At 41.2% G+C, this 20,898-nt stretch overlaps 1 long non-coding RNA gene across 3 annotated transcripts; it reads right to left on the reverse strand.

Moving 5' to 3' along the window:
• Positions 1–5,473: 5,473 nt before the first annotated feature.
• LOC131256434 (uncharacterized) lies at positions 5,474–9,905 on the reverse strand. Of its 3 annotated transcripts, none has more exons than XR_009176816.1 (4): positions 6,946–7,166; positions 6,786–6,867; positions 6,509–6,593; positions 5,478–5,740 (listed from the first exon to the last, which is right to left on the reverse strand). It is a non-coding gene; the product is annotated as an uncharacterized LOC131256434 (long non-coding RNA). The 3 variants fall into 3 exon arrangements; XR_009176815.1 differs by adding an exon at positions 9,813–9,905 and having other exon boundaries at positions 5,544–6,593; positions 6,946–7,132; XR_009176814.1 differs by having other exon boundaries at positions 5,474–6,593.
• Between the last annotated feature and the right edge of the window lie 10,993 nt (positions 9,906–20,898).

Here is a 20,898-nt window from a genome sequence, read left to right on the forward strand (position 1 = left end):
TGTTCAAACTGTGGACTAAGGACAGCGGATTAGGTGAGACGTGGCCTCATCGAAGACCGTGCGGCTCTTACCATAGGGCCACGTTTATGCATGTATTAGGTAAAAGTCCGGATCTACCGTTTGCCAAATTCACGACTTTTCTGCTTTTTTTCCTCCTTTGCTGTATAGTGAGTGATTGGTCCATGTCAATCAGCGATGCGTTATTAAATGCATCACACAATAAGACCGTCCAATTAGCTTACAACCATCAAAATTTTGCTGCTTGATGCAAACAGGGGATCCGTATTCATTATGTAACTATGCTTTTCATTTGTTTTTCCACGTCATTTCATTTCGGGTCATTATTCTAAAATGAAGCAGATTCAATTATTAGGTGGACCACATCATAAGAAACAGTAGTGATTGACGGTCGTACTATTAAAAACTTCTTAGGGCGCATCTTAATGTTTCGGTAGTGTTTACCTGCAATCCAATCTTTCGATAAGGTCATGTAAACCTGGATGAAGGGGAAAACAAATACCGACTTGATTCAAATCTTTTTTTAACTGTTAAAAGTCAATCACTACTGTTTCTGATGGTATGGTCTACCTGATAATTGGATCTGCTTCATTTTTTTAAAATTATGCCTTGAACTGATCTAGAAAAATGGACGGACGGTGTGGACGCATAGTACCTACGTCACTGTGTGGACGCATAGTACCTACGTCAAGGTGGCCCCATGGGATCCCGATTGTAAGGGCCGCACCATCTAGGTGAAGCCATGGTCTCATCTATTCCGGTCTCCCTCACAGGCCAAAGTCCTGGTATATTTTACACCTCATTGTAAAAAGCTGGTAAAGTTTCTGCACTGTAAACCTAGGTGGGGCTCATGATGATTTTTGTTAGAAATCTATTACAATCATCCATTTTTCAAGCTCATTTTAGGACTTGAGATCAAAAAAGGATCCAAGGCTTGAGTGGGCCGCACTAAATCAAAAGGTGGGTAGGAAAATTCCTACCGTTGAAGTCTCCCTAAGGTCTACATTGATGTTTACATTACATCAATACTGTTCATAGTGTCATTCCAACCTGGATGAACTGAAAACACAAATATTAGTCTCATTCAAAACTTCTTAGCCCCACGAATATTTCAATCCTTATGTTGCGGGCCCATTTGAGTATTGGAACTGGCTCACTTCTGGCCCTATGTCCTAAAATGATCTTAAAAAAAGCAGATATACAGGGTGGATTTCTCACAAACATCACGGTGGGCCCCTCCTAAGTATCCACGGGGACTTTAATTCATGGTCGGGCTATGGCTCTTTCCGTTCTTAATTTGCATGTTTGTTAAAGCTGAAATTGAAGTCTAAATCTGAAATCAGAATCTAAAGTCTGAAATGTTTGAAACAGGTTACTTTCACACATTTACCCATATGAAACACTCGTGATTGAATCCTTACCGTTAAAACTTCATGGATTCCATGGAAATGTTTATTTGCCATACAAACTGTTGATGTGATAGGTGGGGCCCACCATGATGTTAGTGAGAAATCCACCCATCCATCCATTTTGTGATCTCATTTTAGGACACATGACCAAATATGAGGTGGATCCAAAACTCAAATGGGCTACATGAGAGGGAAAATTAGAGAAAAAATGTATGCCATTGAAACCTTCCTTTGCTCTATCTTGATGTTTATATGCCATCCAAATCGTTTATAAGGTCATGAACATTGGGATGAAGTGAAAAAAATAAAATAATTGGGCTGATATAAAACTTGTGTGGCCATACTAATGTTTCAACGGTGGTCATTGAATTTCTACTATTTTCTCCAGTGTGGCTCACTTGAGTTTTGGATTCACTTCATTTTTCTTATCATGATCTAAAATGAGCTCACAAAACGTATGAATGAGGTGGATTTTGCAAAAACATCATGGTAGACCCCACAGTCAAGGGTCCCACCCACCTCGGTGGATCCGGGTCGCCTGTAATCCGCTCGCCTAAATCCGGATTTCCTGCCGAAGACTTGAGCAGGAATTTCGGCGCTGGAAACCCAAGTAAGCTAAAAATTAGCCGGATCCAATACTCTCGAATGGGCTGAAAACGTGAGGATTGAACGTCAATAGTTGAAATATTCTCGGGGCCACAGAAGTTTTGAATCGGGCTAATATCTGTGGTTTCAGTTCATATCCGTGGGAATGACGTTATAAACGGTATTGATGGCATGTAAACATCACTGTCCCTGGGGAGGTTTCAACTGTAGGAATTTTCCTACCCACATTTTCCTTTAATGCGGCCCTCGTGAGTCTTGTATCGTGATCATTTTTGGTATCAAGTCCTAAAATGAGCTCAAAAAACAGATGGATGGGTTAGATTTATCATAAACATCACAGTGGGCCCCACATAGGTTTTTAGCACAAGAACTTCACGTGAAAGTCTAGCGATAAGAATCGGTCGCCGGCAAGATTGCTTACCACCCATTACCACAGGACATTCAAGGTCTTTGTGGGGCCTACCATAATATATATGTTTTAATTTATCCCCACCGTCATCCATTTTTTTCCATATCATTTTAGAAAATAAGATAAAAACGAGACATATATAAGGCTTAAGTGGGCCACACTACAAGGAACAATGGAAATTGGGTGCATGCCATTAAAACCTTCCTGGGGCCATATCAGGCTCTGATCAAGCACACCCAGATCCATAGCTCAACGACTGAGTGGAGATACCTCATTTCAATACTTTGAGGTCTTGGTATCGATCCCTAGCGGGGTGGCTAACATGGAGTGTGTGTACACACATGGGTGTGTACTAACAAGCTAACCCATAAAAAATTTAAAAAAATTAAAAAATAATAAAATAATTAAAAAAAGGCTATGATAAGGCTGATTTTTGTGTTTTCCCTTTATTCAACTACGTGTGACCTTAAGAAGAGGTTAGATGGCAAATAACCTCACAGTGAACCTCAGGAAGGTTTTAACAGCAGCCGTTTCATTCCCACTACTTTATGTGGTGTGGTCAAGAACTTTGGATGTGCATATTTTTTGGGATCATTCTTTAGAATGATATAAAAAAAAGTTGATGGATAGTATGGACTTAACACATAAACCATGGTGGGCCAAGAAAAGTATCATATGTTAAAAGTTAGGTTGTTTACTACGTAAACAAGAAAATCTGGCAATATTGGATTAAAAAAAAAAAAAAAAAAAAAAAAAAGAAGTTTGCGGAACCATTGTAGATTCACCATTAAAGTTAGACATCGTTTGCCGAAAAATTTCGGCATAAAATGACGGAGAGATTTCCTTATTCGGTGTTAACAAACACAGCTAAACATGGAGCGATTTCCACGTTCCGTATTAAGTGGAGAATTTCGGTCGTTAACAAACAGGGACGCGGATTGCCTCCTACCCCCGCTCTGTGGGGCCCACCATGATTTAAGTGCTTTATCCACGCCGTTGATCACTTTTCTAAGATCATTTTAAGTTATGATAATAAAAAAGAAGCTGGTATAGGGCTTAAGTGGACCACACCAAAGAAAGCTGCAGTGATAATAACACCGACCCTCGAAACCTTTCCAAGGGCCACTGTGATGTTTTTTTTTACCATCCAACGTATGAATATAGTCATGTAGATGTGGATGAAGTAAAATAACAAATATCATCCTGATCCGAAACTTCTCCAGTTCCCAAGAAGTTTTTAACGGTGGATGTCCAATCCCCACTTTGTGGTTCGCTTAAGCTTTGTACCTGCTATACCTTAAAATGATCTAATAAAAATGATGAATGGCGTGGATAATACATTTACATCACAGTCGGCCCCACAGAGCTATGCCCAGATAAATTACCGTTCGGGCCAGGGTAGGACGCAATCCGCCTCCAACAAACATGGCCATGGATAGACTTTAGAAACCTTGACCATTGTCGAGGTTAGGAATGAGAATTTTTTTCCCCAGGCCTGCCATTTTCCATAAATATGAGTATTGGCCATGCATATAGATTGGGAATAAGCTAAGGAAGAGCTTATGAAAATGGTTTTAGGTGTATTTCATTACAAAAAAATTGGCCTTTACCGGCTGTCAAAACCGCCGGCAAAGGCCCAGAAAACCGCTGGCAAAAACTTTGCTCGCAGTTAGGTAACAACCGGTAAAGGTGGCGTTGGTAAAGGTTTTACTGACAGTCAGGACCTTTATTGGCGGTTGTACTAGCCATCGGCATAAGTGCTAGTAAAGCACAATCAAAGCACCAGTGCGCCAGTAGCATTCAAAATGAATAAAGTTATAAAAGCACCTGTTGTATAGCTCTTTTCTTCCACTAGATTAATATTAGAGCTAACGGTAAATGTATATACAATTAGTTCAATAAACGTACGACAGGAGGCATCCATGTTAGGAACCTTTTCTAATACTGATCTAGATGAGCTAGGAAGCCTTGATGATAGTACTTTCGATCTTGGCAGTGGTGTGAGCAGAAACAACTGTCTTCCATTCTTGATTCTACACCCACCATGCCAAGACACAAGAGGCGAACGAGAGATTAGTGAACCCAGGTCAGGTTCTTCTGGAATGTTAGTAACATCACATTTTTTAGTAAGACATCTTGTGACGACTAACTGGACTAGATTTTTTAAAACGATCCAGCCAATCGTCGGGCGTAGGATCAACTAATGGATGTATGCAGTGAGTGGATCAATGGATTTGGAAAACCAATTATAAACAAAACTCGGGTCTGATTTTTGCCTGTTTTCTATATAAAGGTGACTTGATTGCTTTTGTAAAAGAGCTCAATGAGGCCCACTACTGTGAACATATCTAATAGCCCAAATATGATCAGGACCTGCATGTGGTGCAATCCAAAAGATGTAGATTGCTTCTTTGTTTGATGCTATAGTCATTTCCCTTCTCTTCTCTAATAGAGCTGCCGTGACCATGGGAATGAATATTAAAATAATATTTACATGGGCAATCAATTAAATAATTACAAATACAAAAAAAATTAAAAAATTAAAAAATCCAACCTGACTCCCATTCATCCCTTCCTAAAGCCTACAAAACAAAATAGCTAAAAGAAATTAATTGGTATCAAAGTTAGAGATTGGAATTCAACTCAATATTGCATCCAAATACATATAGAATAAGTTTAGTACAAATGAGTCAGATGAACATACACATTAAGAAGTTTATAGCCTTTTTGGGATGGCAGTCCTGTATCAGACAAGCTGTTGTTTCCAAAAAAACCTGAAAATCGCGATGCAAGTGGAAGATTTGGTTTGTTAACCTGAAAGAAAGAACGCAATAGTTATTTACTACTAGAGCTCATGAAGAAAAGAGATTTAGAATTGAAAGGGAAAAAAAATAGTAGAAGGTGAATTGAGGCAATGTATGATGTTCGATTCAACAAAGCAAGATGTAAAGAATCACTCCAGCACTCCAGACATCAACCTCCGGGTTGTAGTTTCATTTTAACACTTCGGATGCATTGTAATATGGACTGCCCACTATCTCTGTAAACCGCTCCCCTGTAGAAAATCCCCAAAGTTTCAATGCTAAAATCTCCTAATAGAATAACACAAATTGCATGAAAAACATTTCAGAATGACAGCTAATGAATGGAGGATGAATCATCCATATCGATAGATAGTTACAAGCTAGGAATCCCAAGACCTTACCAAGTTTAAAGAATACAGACAACCCAAAATCAATTGCCTTGAGCGGAGATGACTCCTTTTTGGGTTGGCTCTGGTTGAACACATTACAGTCATCTGCATTAAGTAAATGAGTACGAGCAAGCAATTAAGTATAGATAATCTGGAAATCATCATCTTTCTGCAGAAATTGTAACAAATGACCTTATAGCCCAAATTTGAAAAATGAATAACCAAGCATCCAGAAATAACCTAGATTTCAAAGATCACTTGATCAACTTCTTTGTTTGACGCTGTAGTCATTTCCCTTCTCTTAGCAACCATGGGAATGAATATTAAAATAATATTTACATGGGCAATCAATTGAATAGTTCCAAATACAAATAAGTTTATAGCCTGTCATTTAAGGGGACAGATAGGACGATACTGCAAGTTGTGATAGATTGGCCCTCATCTTCATTAGGGAATGATCACAGTAATTTGAGCTTATTGTAATAATTACAATTTTTCAGAAAAAACTAAAAAAATCTCAAAAGTCTTCATTGGGGAATGATCACATGAATTTGAAATCATGATAATAAAAATCCTTTCAAGTTGTGTAGGCTCATCATTGACGTTTAAGCATGCTTATTTTCCTTGGATTCCCTTACTTGGAACTTGTAATATTACAAAGCTCACTTGCATCCAGTCAATTATTAGTACAAGAGAAAGCTTCAAATTCAGCCAACTTAATGACTAATGAATAGCCAATTGTTGTTGAAGAGAAACACTAAGTAAATCTCCAATTGAAGATGAGCCATAGCCAACAACTTTTGGCCAAAACAGAACTACTAAGCATACACACTCAAGAGAGAAAGAAAAGCAGAGAATGCATTGGCTCCTTACCCCTTGCTTGAACATCAACCTCTAAAGCTATATCGGCGAACATCTCCTGCAACAAGTTGAGTCACTGAGAATGAGATGCTAGTGCCTGCAAAGCCAAAACAGCCATTGATCAAACATGTCAATTTTCATTCCAAAAGAATATGCCCAAGCTAGGTCTCGCAATCGAGAAAAAAGTTTTTTTTTTTGCCCTCTAAGTTCTTCCTTCTATGCAAGATTCCAGTGTAGACAATATATGATCTAGAAAGCATCACAAAAGCATCCATATGGGAGTATATACCTTGTCTATTTCAATGTCAAACAGTTGATTTAATCCATATGGGTGTAGAACATGGGATCAGCAAATTGGCATAGCATATTATCTGCCAAATACAGATATCTCCTATCATATAAAGGCATATAAAAAAAGAAAAAGAAAGAAAGAGAGACGCGATTCATACCATATCCAAGAGCTTTTCTTCTAGTCTATGATAAAAAGTAAACAATGATTTTCTGGTAGATGCCAACAGTTAAGGTAGCTGCCAAATTAGAAAAGGTGACAACAAAAGTCATTGCCTGGTTCGAACAGAGAAACCAAAGCCAACCTGCATTTCGCATATAAATTGTCAAATATCTCCATAAATGCTCCTACACCCAAAGAAAAGAAAAATAAAAACATCACTCTATAACTTATCTATATATATATATATATATCACCTTTATAATGGGCAACTGATTGTCCCATACTTAAACAATTCCATAATCAATCATAATTGATATTCATCGTCTAGCTAACTAATAACAAAATGTGTTTAAATTGAGTAAACAATTTTTTTGATAAATTAACCTAATAATATCTACCATATACTAGTAGCATACAAGCATTATTGGGGCATATTACCATAGGCCGCAAGAATATCATGTCCCCCTAAGAAATAAATCCTGCAAGAATAACACACACACACACACACACACACACACACACACACACACACAATCGCAAGTATCATTCATCATCTAACTAACTATTAACAACATTTACAAACATAAAAGATATCGAACCAATTCTATATAATAATTTGCAACTTAACTTGTAAGCATACCAAATTCAATATCAAATCCATTAAATTAAGTGTCTTCATAGGTATAAGCATAAAATAAAATTAACAAATAAAAATAAAAAACATTGCATCTCACTTTTAGACTCAACGAGCAGATCTGGTAGTTCCACACTAGGACCCTTGGGTCGACGTGAAAGCGGGCTCCAAAGGAGCTACCGCTCAGAGAGCATGGCTAGAGGTGTTATCTATTCTACCAAACGGGCCGTTATTCTAAAGAAATCAAAAACTCTTTGGAAATCTCATAAAGATCTCATAATAATCAACCTGTGCATGAGAATTTGACCATAGTTTCTGAATTCAGTTCTGGATGGAAATAAATTTGGGTCTATTGATTTTCACATTCTCAAATACACCCTAAATGGGGTGCCTATTTGCTAATCTAGACTGTCCAAAATGTAAAATATAAAAGTACATAATCCTTTAAAAGAAAATATTAAAGTACAAAGGTGAATTACCTGTTCCACAAGACTTTCATTGAATGTAGTTTAATATTGTAAACCAACTTTATTGCAAGACCAAAAGCAAACTCTGTAGTATTATTGGCAAATGATTTATTATTGGCAAAACTGAAAGGAACAATAATATATTATAAGCTATAAGATAGGCAACAGTTATAAGCACGTATATTAGATACAATCTCTGGAATCCAAAAAGCTGCAAATATGACATCTAGTTCTGCATACAGAAGTACAAATTTCTTGGAATCGAACACCATTTGTCAACAACTGTTTTTTCCCCCAATCTTGCATGCATTACCAGCATGAATGCAAACGAGATGGCTTTTAGAGCTTGTCCCGGTACCCATTCATCAACAACTAGAACGTAGAGGTGAAAAAAAAAAAATCCTAAACCATCATAAGAAGTAATAGCAGGAATCTTATCATAATAGTTGAAAGCATAAATATACATTGGCATACAGACAAAATTAGGACTAAAACAACTTTCAGGTGTGCCACGTCTTTCTCTAGGCAATTCCAGTAAACGGTTTTGTGACTCAAAATTCAGCCTTTGATATAAGCATGTACAACAATAACTCCAAAAAAGGCTGCATACAACCAGCTTAGAGCGTGTTTGGATGCACTATCAAATTGAATTATAGTTATTAGTAAGATAAAGCATAAAACCTAATTAGTATTTCTTCTTGATTAAGCTGAACATTTGCAATTCAAGTTAAATGGTCTTTGCTTAAAACCGCAAGATGTTTTTCACATACAAAAATTCACCATGTCCATAAGGAAAAGAAAAAGAAAAAGAAAAAAGAAAAAAAAAAACCTTTGGCTTTATTTGATAGACACCTAAAAAGAGGAGAAAGTGCAGAGGTTGGATAGCTAGGATATTCGAACCTGAGAAATTTTTGAGGCATCTGACATCTGTCCAGAGCCCATCAGATCAATAGTTTGGATCACCAAGGCATAACTCCTACTTGGATGGACTAGACATATCAGCTCAGTACACTATTATAGCCGAAGCTGAAGCTTATCCATTCCCATGCTCAAATCAGTTCCTGCTTACCTTCACACTTTGTGACTTCTCGCGCACCAAAATGTTGCTGAAAATAATGTTTAAAAATATTTATAGTGGATTACTAAAATGTTGCTGAAAATAATGTCACAAGAACTGGTACTATTGAATAGTAGATAGATTTCACTGTGAATGCTATTGAATCCAGCATCACTATATAAGGAAAGCAGTTCAAAATAAATTTGTAGATAGATGGATAGATACAGAGAGAGACAGGTAGATAAATAGATTCATAGAGAGAGATTTATATAAAACATTGATACAAAATTCACAACTCTGCAAAAGAGGACAAGAAAGAGATCACGTTAAGAATAAAAAGCTTTTCATATTACATCTTCAGGCACATAATCAGGACTGTCATAAACAATATCCAGATCATATACTTTGGTGATCTCCATATATAAGAGAACCATTTAGCAAGCTGCAATATCCAGAAAACAATTTTTTGTTCAGTCTCACTTGGGTTACAATACGGATTAGAGCAGGTTGTGGATCGGGTTCTCCACAGATCGGGTTGGCTCTGGTTGACCCTTAACCCAGCCCAACCTAGCAAAGTTGAATTCCTGTTTGGTCTTCAACAGAACTGTCTTCTGGGAAACCAACACTAGAAAAGTGGCTCCATTGTCATTTGCATCCTAAATTCAAGGCCAAAGACAAGTTAAGAATGAAGATTGCATCTTACAAACCTTTTCTGCTAGTGCTTTGGTAAGTGATCGCTATCCATTTCATCTGGTACATATAAACCAGCCCATCCAATCCATTTTGCCTCAGGCTCCTTCACACCTATGACAAGATGTGAGAGAAGTGACCTGATACTCTATCTTATCCCATTATGTAAAGAGGTAAATATGCTAAAAAAATGATCACACATTTACACGACAGACTCTCAGCTTCATATTTATGAGTATATTATATTATATTATATTATATTATATATATATATATATATATATATATATATATATATATATATATATATATATATATATAAAAAAACTTGAATCATCATCTTTCCATATGGAAAACCAGAAAAGCACTATAGAAATCATAATTCGTAAATTGTACAGATCCAGAGTAAATTCTGGTGTTTTCAAGTATGCATCTGCTATTGATCTGGAAACCTGCAGGCACCATATTTAAAGAGCGTGACATCAATGTACAAGGGATATGTGAACAAACCCAACTGTAGAAAGCATGCACCAACAAAACAAAACGCACAAGCACACAAAACTTATGGAATAAAAAAGAAAATTAAATTAGGTTTTAGTAAGTATATCAGCTAAATATGCAAACAAAAAACAGAACAACGGGCACATGTTCACCTAAGATGCATTGAAAATACATACAAATGGAAGCACGGCCAGGTAAAGTATAATTGATCCATTTCACATAAACTGGTACTGATTTTCCCGGAATCATGATACCCAAATACTTTGAGAAAGATCAATCACCTGTGCATATTAACAGACAGCTGTACTTTGTTGAGGGATGATTTGTAATGGCATTCATGTAATTCTTTTGTGATGGCAAACTTGTAACTATATTGCTTTCTGGATCTCTCCAATCCTCCTAGCTATTCTAGATTCTTCCTGCATTTGGCACTAGAGTTTTATAAATATCATATCTTGCACTCTATCACATAAAATTGTCTGCAGTCAACTTGTATCAGAGCAAGTTCTCTGATCCTGTAGAAAATTTTTAGGCTTCACATCTCTGGGGACGTAACTAATATAAGACACAAAAGCATGGTGTTGGAAATAGAAACAAAAAAACTATGACTAGTAGAAAGGGCAAATTTCTCCAAGACTTCATCAATTGTATATCTCTACCACAAAATGTAGCATGTATGTGATTTTATTGTATATGTATCAGCCTCTATAATTTAAGCATATCATGGAATTTGAATCCCTAGGCATTTGATATGTATGCTTACCCTCTAGAGTGCATATTCTCTAAGATTAAGATGGACTCAACAGTAATACAAGCTACCATTTCAATGGAATGATTAAATGGTTATACTATAAGTTTGCTGTGTTTCAAAACATGTGAACCAGCTAGATGGCAACTCAGCAATTGAGTTGTCATTTCAAAACATGTGGAACATCCGAACATGATCACAACCAATTCTCCAATATTAAGAAATTCCTTCTTTTCTTTGTTTAGTTCCATTTTTCATGGGAGCTAGACAACAACTCGATTGTTAAATTGTCTACAATGTACTAATGCAGTCTTAGCCATAGAATAAACTAGTCTAAGATGCTAGTGACATGGAACCAAATGTCATGTAATTCTGCATTTTAGATGCCCACAAAATGCTTACTGAAAATACTTCAACTTCTCTTTCCTTTTCTATCCTGCTACAGGCATTTACAGGGGTTTCAGATGAAGATTTCATTTCTTATGTCAGCAAATGGCATGAAGTTGGAGCTTCCCTCATAGGAGGCTGTCGCAGAACGACTCCAAATACCACCCGTGTAATATCAAGGACTCTGCGTAAGGAATCCATTTTACCAACATCTCTGCCATGATTGACTTAAATTAAGGACTAACTTGGAGAGCTATAAATATCAATCGAGAAACTTAGAATGGTTGGTCAACATGAATCTGAATTTTCGCTCTGTTGGTTCTGTTTAGACAATTTCTGAAGTTGAGCATGTCAGAAGACTGGGAAAGAAAAACATGGGTAGGTTATGCATGCACGAATAGATTATAGAGATACATGGCCGGAGAAAATGGCATTTTTGTCATTTGTTAATGGCCCATTGTCTCTAAAACGACATTGCTAGTACGATTGTTAAACCATTGTCTAACGGACCTAAATGTTTTCTAGGCAATAAAACACAACTCCAAAATCTTCTCATCCAAACATCCATAAAGTTAGCAATCAGATTCAAATGTATAACCCATATGTTTAAAGACAAAAGGAAAATCAAAATAAAAAATTCAATCAACTATTTAAAACCAGAACTGGACCCTGAGCCATTTTTTGGCCACCATTAGTTCAAAGCAGCCCAACTCTTAGTTCCACCTGCTATGTTCATGTGCATGTGAATATGTAGTGGTATCAGACAAATCAATTTTTATTTTTATTTTTTGCTGTTTTAACTTGTGAGCTACTTAATAGGCATTCTAATAAATTAATCTTTAGCAATAATATAAAAAGCCAAAAGGATGGCATGTTTGATGATTATGTCATGCACTCTTATAATAACATTCCAAGTAAATGTTTTGCTATGCACAATGAGGGGACTTTTATGCCATTTACAAAAACAAAGGATCATAGGCATCGAACATAGATGTCTAAAGAACTTGACATCAATCATGACAAAATGTTATAAATTCATAGACATCAATCAACAAAAACAAAATTAAAGAGATATTGGCATCAGCCTTCAAACAATGCAAGAAAATGATTCGATGCAAAGAAACCAAACCTAGATGCTTGCTCATAGCTAAAAAACTTGACTGCCGAGTTTTGCACTATGTTCTGCACAATTGGTACCATTGCCTTTAAATAGGCCATGAAAACCCTTAGTTCTCTATATATGTAAGACCTGTAGTCCGTACCATTCTGTATGCTTCCGCGGTCCTTCCGGTCGAATCCCGGCAAATCCTCGACCCATTTCCGATGTTTGCGCGCAATCCTAAGCCGAGTTCTACATGCCGAAGTTGGCTCAACCTGAGACATGTACCTTGGCGACCGCGCCGTCGCCACGGTTCCAACACTGCAACTCGCGCACCGAACCGATACCTAGGATGGAGATGTCAGCCTATGTTCATTTCGAGAAAAACGCCGCGCATTGCGGACTTTGAGGGAATCTCTACAGAATGTCACATCAAATCAAGACAAGTACACCACCTTACCTCCATACCACCTCACCCAACAACAAGTACAAGTGGCCTCTCTCCCTTTTCCCACAAGTCAAACCTCTCTCTCCCCTCACCATTCCTCCTTTTTATAATTTTCAAACATAACCATACTCCTTTTACAAATTTTCAAAACTCACCCATACCCATCAATCTCCCATCCCTACAACACCACTCCATCCGTCCTTACACCCATTATTTCTATCTCCCTCTCTCATTCTCTAGCAAATATCCAAATCCCATGAGAAATTCCACACGTCCAACACTCTCTTTCAACTGCAAGTGTGGCCCACCCTCTCATCTCTCATCCCCACCATAGAAACTCCATCATCCACCGTTAAAAGTCGAACATAGGAGCTTACAAGCCTACGGGAGCAAGAAGAAGGCTTAGAGGTGGGTGATCCACCGTTATTTCCCTTTTTTTTTAGGGCCACATGTGGTGGGACCCGTTTGATGTATGAATGTAAGAAATGGAGGGCCCATAGTGGCGGGGTCCCTCCTCTCTATCTCACCGTATCTCTCTCTCTCTATCCATTTTGATGTAGTGGGCCCCACTAATTCATGTTCTATCTGCACCGTCCATCGTGGACGGTGGGACTCCACCGTGCAGTACACACACCCAGATTCATAGCTTAACTGGCAGACTGAGTGGAGATACCTCATTTCAGCACTTGAGGTCTTGGTGTCAATCCCTAGCAAGGGCGGCTAGCTGGTGTGTGTACTATGTGGGCCCCACCGCATGATGCATGTGTTTCATCAAAACCGTCCAAGCATGTGAGGCCCACCGTCACCCGTCTGTCCAGCGTCTCCGGATGCTGGACGCTAGGCATGGCTAACATGGAGTACATGTACTAACAACTATCAAATTTTTTTTAGCTTTTTAAAGATTGGGCTGGGCTGCTCATCCAGGCCCCACTTTGATGTATGTAGCTGACCCACGCCGTCGATTTTGTTTCTCTGCCCATTTTAGGCGTTGAGCCGAAAGATGAAGCCAATCTGATCATCTGGCAGGCCATAGCATTGAAAAAAATAGTTTTCACCGTTAAGAATACATTTTTACCTTTCTACACACCGAAAAATACCAAATATTGGGCTTGTTCGGCTTGTCTCGAGCCATAGGAGACAATGGATGGGGTGGATTCTCCTGACGCGGGCCCCACCTAGGAAAATCCCCAAAACCCAAGAAAATTAAAAAAAAAAACAAGAGGCAGCAGCAGCTGCTATCCCTGCTGACAGCCCAAGGACGCCAGTAGCGTCCTGCTGCATGGGCATTGGAGGCAGGGACCGTGGGTCCCAGCCGTGTTGTGTACGGAACATCAGCACCGTGCATTAGATGGCCCCCTTCCAAACAGTGGGCCCACCTCAAATTAGCCATGTAAGTGAACTCAGGTGGCCCACATGACAGGGGACAGTGTGATTGAACGCTAGCCATTGAACCCGTTTTGGGTGACTGAAGTTTTGAATCACTATGAAATTTGTTTTTCCTCTTCTTCAGGGTACGTGTGACCCTATCAACAGTTTGGATGGCATTACGGTGGGCCCTTGGTCCACGTGACCTCATGAACAGCTTGGGTGGAAAATAAACATTACGGTGGGGCCCTTGTCCTGTGACCTTATCAACAGTTTGGGTGGCAGATAAATATGACGGTGGGCCTAAGGTCCACGTGACCTCATAAACAGATTGGTGGAAAATAAACATTTTGGTGAGCCTAGGTCTATGTGATCGTACCAACAGGTTGGTGGAAAATAAACATTACTGTGGGCCCAGGTCTGTATGACCTTATCAACGTTGGATGGGAAATGATTGTTATGGTGGGCCACACGTATGGACCCACCTTATGAAGTAGGTTGGCTGGAGTACCACACACCAGCTATATAGCTGGTGTATGTGACGTCACTAAGTTATGTGGGCCCCACTTGTTTCACCCTTGCTGTCCATCCACGGGACCCACCATGATGCATGTGTCATATCCAAACTGTCCAACCATTTTGACAGATAATTTTAAGGCCTGAGATCAAAATGAGATAGATCTAGATTAAGGTGGACCACATTATCAAAAGCAGTGGGTTTGAACGTCCACCATTAAAACCCTTAGGCTGCAAAGTTTGGACCAATATAATATTTTGCTTTTCCTATAAATTCCGGTCTGCGTGGCCTTATGATCAGAATGAATGGGAAATAAATGTTATGGCGAGCCTTGGGAATTTTAATGGTGGGAATTATTATCACCATTTACATTTGGGTGTGGCCCATTTGATATCTGTGTGGCCTGTGTGATGTGGCCCACTTGCCATATGAGGGTCCATTGTGATGTATTCAAGGTCTACTGGTGTGGCCCACTTGACAAATATAAGGCCCATGTGATTAGGCCCATCTTGATATATACGAGACCCATGTACATGAGCACCATTATAACGTGATTTCACCATGGTTTATGTGTTGACCTTTATAGCGGGCTATGCCTTGGGAGCAATGATGGTTTGATATCCACATTGTAAGGATAATGCTGGTTAAATGTCCGCATTATCACTCTCCCTAAGGCCCATAGTTAGGCCCATACTTGTAACATGTAAGCCGTCTAGGCCCATCTTCGCTATGCACAGAGTGCATCACTATATAACATGCTTAGTATCGATTCATGATTAATGATCATACGCATCATATGTATGCTTGATATGAGGAGTGATTGATCATGGCATATGCCCTCGGGTAGATTGTTTATGGGTTCCTTGATATGCTGAGTTGCCCTTCATGAGCGCACGGTATGCACAGGGTTTGTTGCATGTCTGGTAGAGTGATTCATGTACTTACATTTGTATGATTATGATTATTGTATGCCCTAGTGACATCAAGGCCATAGCCTCCACCGACACATCATGGATGGCTAGATTGGATACCGAAAATACTGTTTCTAGCATCAGGGCGTCATAGATGTCCCTGGGTGAAAATCTCTAAACCCGATGGTACCAGAGGATGACTCCAATATCGAGACTGAATGGATACATGAGCGCACGAGGGCCGTATACTAGTACGCCGCGTCTCCCACTGTGTCATGGTCGGTTGGAAAGGGGTGTGACCTTACCCGCCTGATTGAGGGGGCAATTTCTAGGTTGAGTTTGACCAGCTTGAGGAATGTGTCCACTATCGACGAGCCGGGCCCGATATTGACAGGCAGATAGTGAGGTCTCTTCCACTCTCCCAATTGTGCGTTCGGATAGGGGCGACAAGCTGGTGTAGAGTGTATTAGACCCCGGTGATTATCAAGAATGAGAACTGCACTGATATTTGATAAGTTGTATGTGGATTTGGAGGAGGATTAGCATGCTTGAGTTGTATCTCGCATTACATGGTCCTATTATGGCCGGTAGCATTCATATCATGTAGGGCATAGCCTTGGTACGGCTGATTGCATTCATATACTCATCACCATGATTCCACATTACTCTGACCTTGCATTCTGAGCATGCTTATATTACACACACACTTACACCACCATCTAAGCTTTTTATAAGCTTATGCACGATTGATACATGCAGGTGACGCTAGGATGCAGTTATAGTCTCGCCGCAGTTGGAGTGTATAGCCGAGCTTCTGGAGTTTTTTTACTTTCATTATCTTGTATTTCCCTTTCTTACGCCTTGTACTCAAAAGTTCTTGATCATAGTAGATTTTGTGATGGTGTTATTGTGGTTATTGTTCGTGGGTTATGCTTATGGTTATGCTTATACTGAATCAAAATCATGCTTGAAATCCTCCATGTAGGATTCCAGGATCGGAACCTGGTATATAAATGCCGGGAGCCGAGAATGGGGTACTACGGAGATTGTCGGCACCGGATTCGGCGATCGAAAATTTTTGTGAGCTCGATTTCTGAGTTCGGGGCATGACAGAAGTTGGTATCAGAGCATAACTTGGGAATAATCGAGAACAACATCACATGTTTGCTATAAGTTAAGGTTCCGAGTGCGTAACCTTCCGATTGAATTCCCTAATGTGCGATTCTCAAGGTTGATCGGCATTCTTATTCTTCATATAGGACGCCGCGTAGGAGAGTGACCCGATCGACTCCCGCTCCACCACCTGAGGCTCCAGCTTTACTACATGCGCCTCCCGTTCCACTGCCAGAGATCCCTACTCCACAGCCTGAGGATGTCGTTCCTCCACCTGATGCCGGTGTGGATCCAACCGTGCCTGTGAGTGCCCGCAGTTACAGCAGATGTTGCAGGCTGTGACTGCTACGCTTTAGGGGCAGGGCAGGCGCCCAGTTGTTTCTCCAGCCTAGGCTGAGTAGGAACGCTCGAGGGCCCTTCTTCGTGAGTTCCGACAGCTCGATTCTCCGCGTTTCCAGGGCGAGCGAGATCCGATAGCAGCTGAGAGATGACGCTCTGATGTGGAGAAGATTTTTGATACCATGTCATGTATGATCGAGTAGGGAGTCCGGTTGGCCATATTTCTTTTCCAGGGCGAGACCGACCACTGATAGACCTCTGTTATCCAAGTCGTAGGACCTGATTATGTTTAGACATGGGAGGACTTTATCAACCGATTCGAGGAGCAGTACTTCCCTAACCACATTCGACGACAGAGAGCACTGGAGTTCGAGATTTTGGTGCAAAGGGACATGACCGTGGTACAGTACGCGGCCCATTTTGTGGTGCTATCGAGGTTCGCGCCATATATGGTTGATGATGAGGGGCGGAAGGCCCGCCGTTTCGAGAACGGCTTACGTTACGGTCTTCGAGGTCGTGTTATTGGACATGAGCTTCTGACTTTTTAGGAGGTAATGCGGAAGGCTCAGCTTTATGAGGCCGAGTGGGCCGACACGCAGGTTGATCAAGATCAGAGGAGGGGACAGAAGAGGCAGGCTTCCTCTAGTAGTTCCCAGCAGCATCGACAACTATAGAGGTATAGGAGCCACCCATCAGCCAGGGCACCAGTAGCATCGTCGGCACCTCCAGCAACACCACCTTAGAGGCAGCTTTCTGATAGTTACTATGGATGTGGTGGGATAGGACACCGTAGGTGGGAGTGTCCCTGACCTCAGCAGCAGCAGCCGAAAGCACCACAGCAGCCTCCACAGTAGCAGCCGAGAGCACCGCAGTAGCCTCCACAGCAGCAGCGACAGTAGATTCTACCACCAAGGCCACCTTAACAGCAGCAGCAGCACCAGCCACCGAGACCCAGCAGCAGCAGAGATAATAGTACAGGCAGCCGCAGAGGCATCAGTAGCAACAGGGACCTCAGAGGGGACATGTACCTCCCCAGCCAGCTCAGGCCAGATTCTACACAGCTCAGCAGGGCCCACAGTCATCCGGAAGAGTTTTCGAGGCTATACTTCCAGTCTCTACATGCATCGCTCGAGTATTGTTTGATTCCGGTGCTTTGCACTCATTCATGTCTGAGGATTTTTGTTGATTGACTGGATTACCATAGAGTCTGCTAGTGAGGGATTGACCGTGTCGATGCCCTTGGGGAAGACCATAGTATTGGGCCGTTTCTTTTCGTCTTGCCCCGTGTTAGTGGGAGAGATCTTTTTGCCCACTGACTTATTCATGTTACCGATGTCAGATTTTGACGTTATCTTGGGCATGGATTGGCTTGCCGAGTATCACGCCATCTTGGACTGTTCCGTGAGGACAGTCACATTCTGCATACCCAGCTTGCCATAGTTTCAGTTAATTGCAGAGCCCCGAGGAGAGCCATTATCTTGTTTGATGTCCTGTGTAGTCGAGGAGCTTGCTACCTTATGTATCGATCAGTTGCCGATGGTCGGTGATTTTCCTGACGTGTTTCAGGAGATTCCGGGATTACCACCTCACCATCATATTGAGTTCCAGATGATCTTGTGCCCGGTACCGCGCCTATCTCGAAGGCCCTGTACCGTATGGCACCGATGGAGTTGCGTGAGCTGCAGCGACAGTTGGACGAGTTGCGAGAGTTGGGATTCATTTGTCCGAGCAGTTTGCCTTGGGGAGTGCCGATACTCTTCGTCAGGAAGAAGGATGGCTTGTTGAGGCTCTGTGTGAATTACCGCGAGCTCAACCGGATCACGATTAAGAATAAGTACCTGCTCCTGAGGATAGATGATTTGTTTAATCAGCTGCAGGGTGCACAATTCTTTTCGAAGATTAACCTGCGTTTCAGTTATCATCAGATTCGAGTCCGAGAGGAGGACATCCCGAAGACGGCTTTTAAGATGTGTTATGGTCATTTTGAGTTTTAGGTTATGTCCTTTGGACTGACCAATGCAGCTGCGGTCTTCATGCAGTTGATGAATGAGGTCTTCCGTCCATATCTCGATCAGTTTGTTGTGGTCTTCATCGATGACATTTTGATATATTCGAGGACCCGTGAGGATCATATGCAGCATCTGGATATCGCTTGCAGACCCTCCGTGCCCACCAGTTGTATGCGAAGATGGAGAAGTGCGAGTTCTGGCAGGAGGAGGTGAGATTTCTCGGTCACGTGGTGACGAGGGAGGGTGTCGCAGTGGACCCCTTGAAGGTTAAGGCAGTGGGTCTATATGGCCAGCCCACGACTGCGTCCGAGATCCACAGTTTTCTTGGTTTAGCGGGATACTATCGGCGTTTCATTAAGGGCTTCTCCCGTATTGCAGCCCCGTTGACCAGGTTGACTTGAAAGGGAGCAGACTTTGTTTGGAGTAACGCATGTAGTGAGCATTTATAGAGCTAAAGGACCATCTGATGTCCGCTCCTGTCCTCACTCTTCCCTCTGGGAGTGATGAATTTGTTGTGTTTGCCAATGCCTCACATATTGGTTTAGGTGATATCCTGATGCAGCACGGTAGACCTACAGCCTTTGTGTCTCGTCAACTCAAGGTCTATGAGCTGAACTACCCCATGCATGATTTGGAGCTGGTAGCAGTTGTCTTCGCATTGAAGGTGTGAAAACACTATCTCTATGGGGTCAGGTTCAAGCTTTTCTTTGACCACAAGAGCTTGAAGTATCTATTCTCTTAGTCCTAGCTGAACATGAGACAGAGATGCTGGATGAAGCTTCTAAAGGACTATGATTTTGACCTTCAATACTACCTAGGTAAGGCAAATGTGGTGGTAGATGCCCTTAACCGTCAGTCACGAGGCCTGGTGGCACATATGATGATTAAAGAGTGGAGAATGCTCAAGGATATAGCAGAGTACGACTTTGATTTTGGTCTGTAGTTTTCTATCGTTCAGCTATTGAGCCTATTGATTTAACCCTCTCTTATCGCAAGGGTTATCGAGGCTCAGTAGACAGATGAGTCGTTATAGGATTACCGAGCAGAGGCAGTATCTGAGAGTCAGACAGGTTGGCAGATGAGTGATGATGGTGGACTTCGCTTCAGAGGCTGATTGTGTGTCCCAGATATTCTTGAGTTGCATAAAGATCTTATGACCAAGGCACATCGATCGCGGTTTTCTATCCACCCCGGCTCGACGAAGATGTATCGTGATATGAGGAGACAGTATTTTTAGGCAGGGATGAAGTGCCAGATTGCTAGTTTCATGGCCGAGTGTGATACATGCTAGCGTGTCAAGGCCAATCATCAAAGACCCCCTGGTCTATTGCAGCCATTGAGCGTCCCGATGTGGAAGTGGGAGCACGTATCTACAGACTTTATTATAGGTTTGCCGAGGACTCAACGCGGTCATAACGCCATCTGAGTTGTCATGGATCGTCTAACGAAGTCGGCACATTTTCTTCTGATCTGTGCGACTTGGCCTTTGGACCAACTTGCGAGGTTATTCAGAGATTGCATGGCATTCCACTCACGATTGTTTCTAACCGAGACCCGAGGTTCACGTCTCAATTCTGGAGGAGCTTTCAGAGAGCTATGGGCACTGATTTGCATCTCAGCACCACGTACCATCCGTAGACCGATGGTTAGACCGAGAGGGTCAATC

The sequence above is a fragment of the Magnolia sinica genome, chromosome 9 (assembly GCF_029962835.1).
Source record: "Magnolia sinica isolate HGM2019 chromosome 9, MsV1, whole genome shotgun sequence".
NCBI classification, from domain to species: Eukaryota; Viridiplantae; Streptophyta; class Magnoliopsida; order Magnoliales; family Magnoliaceae; genus Magnolia; species Magnolia sinica.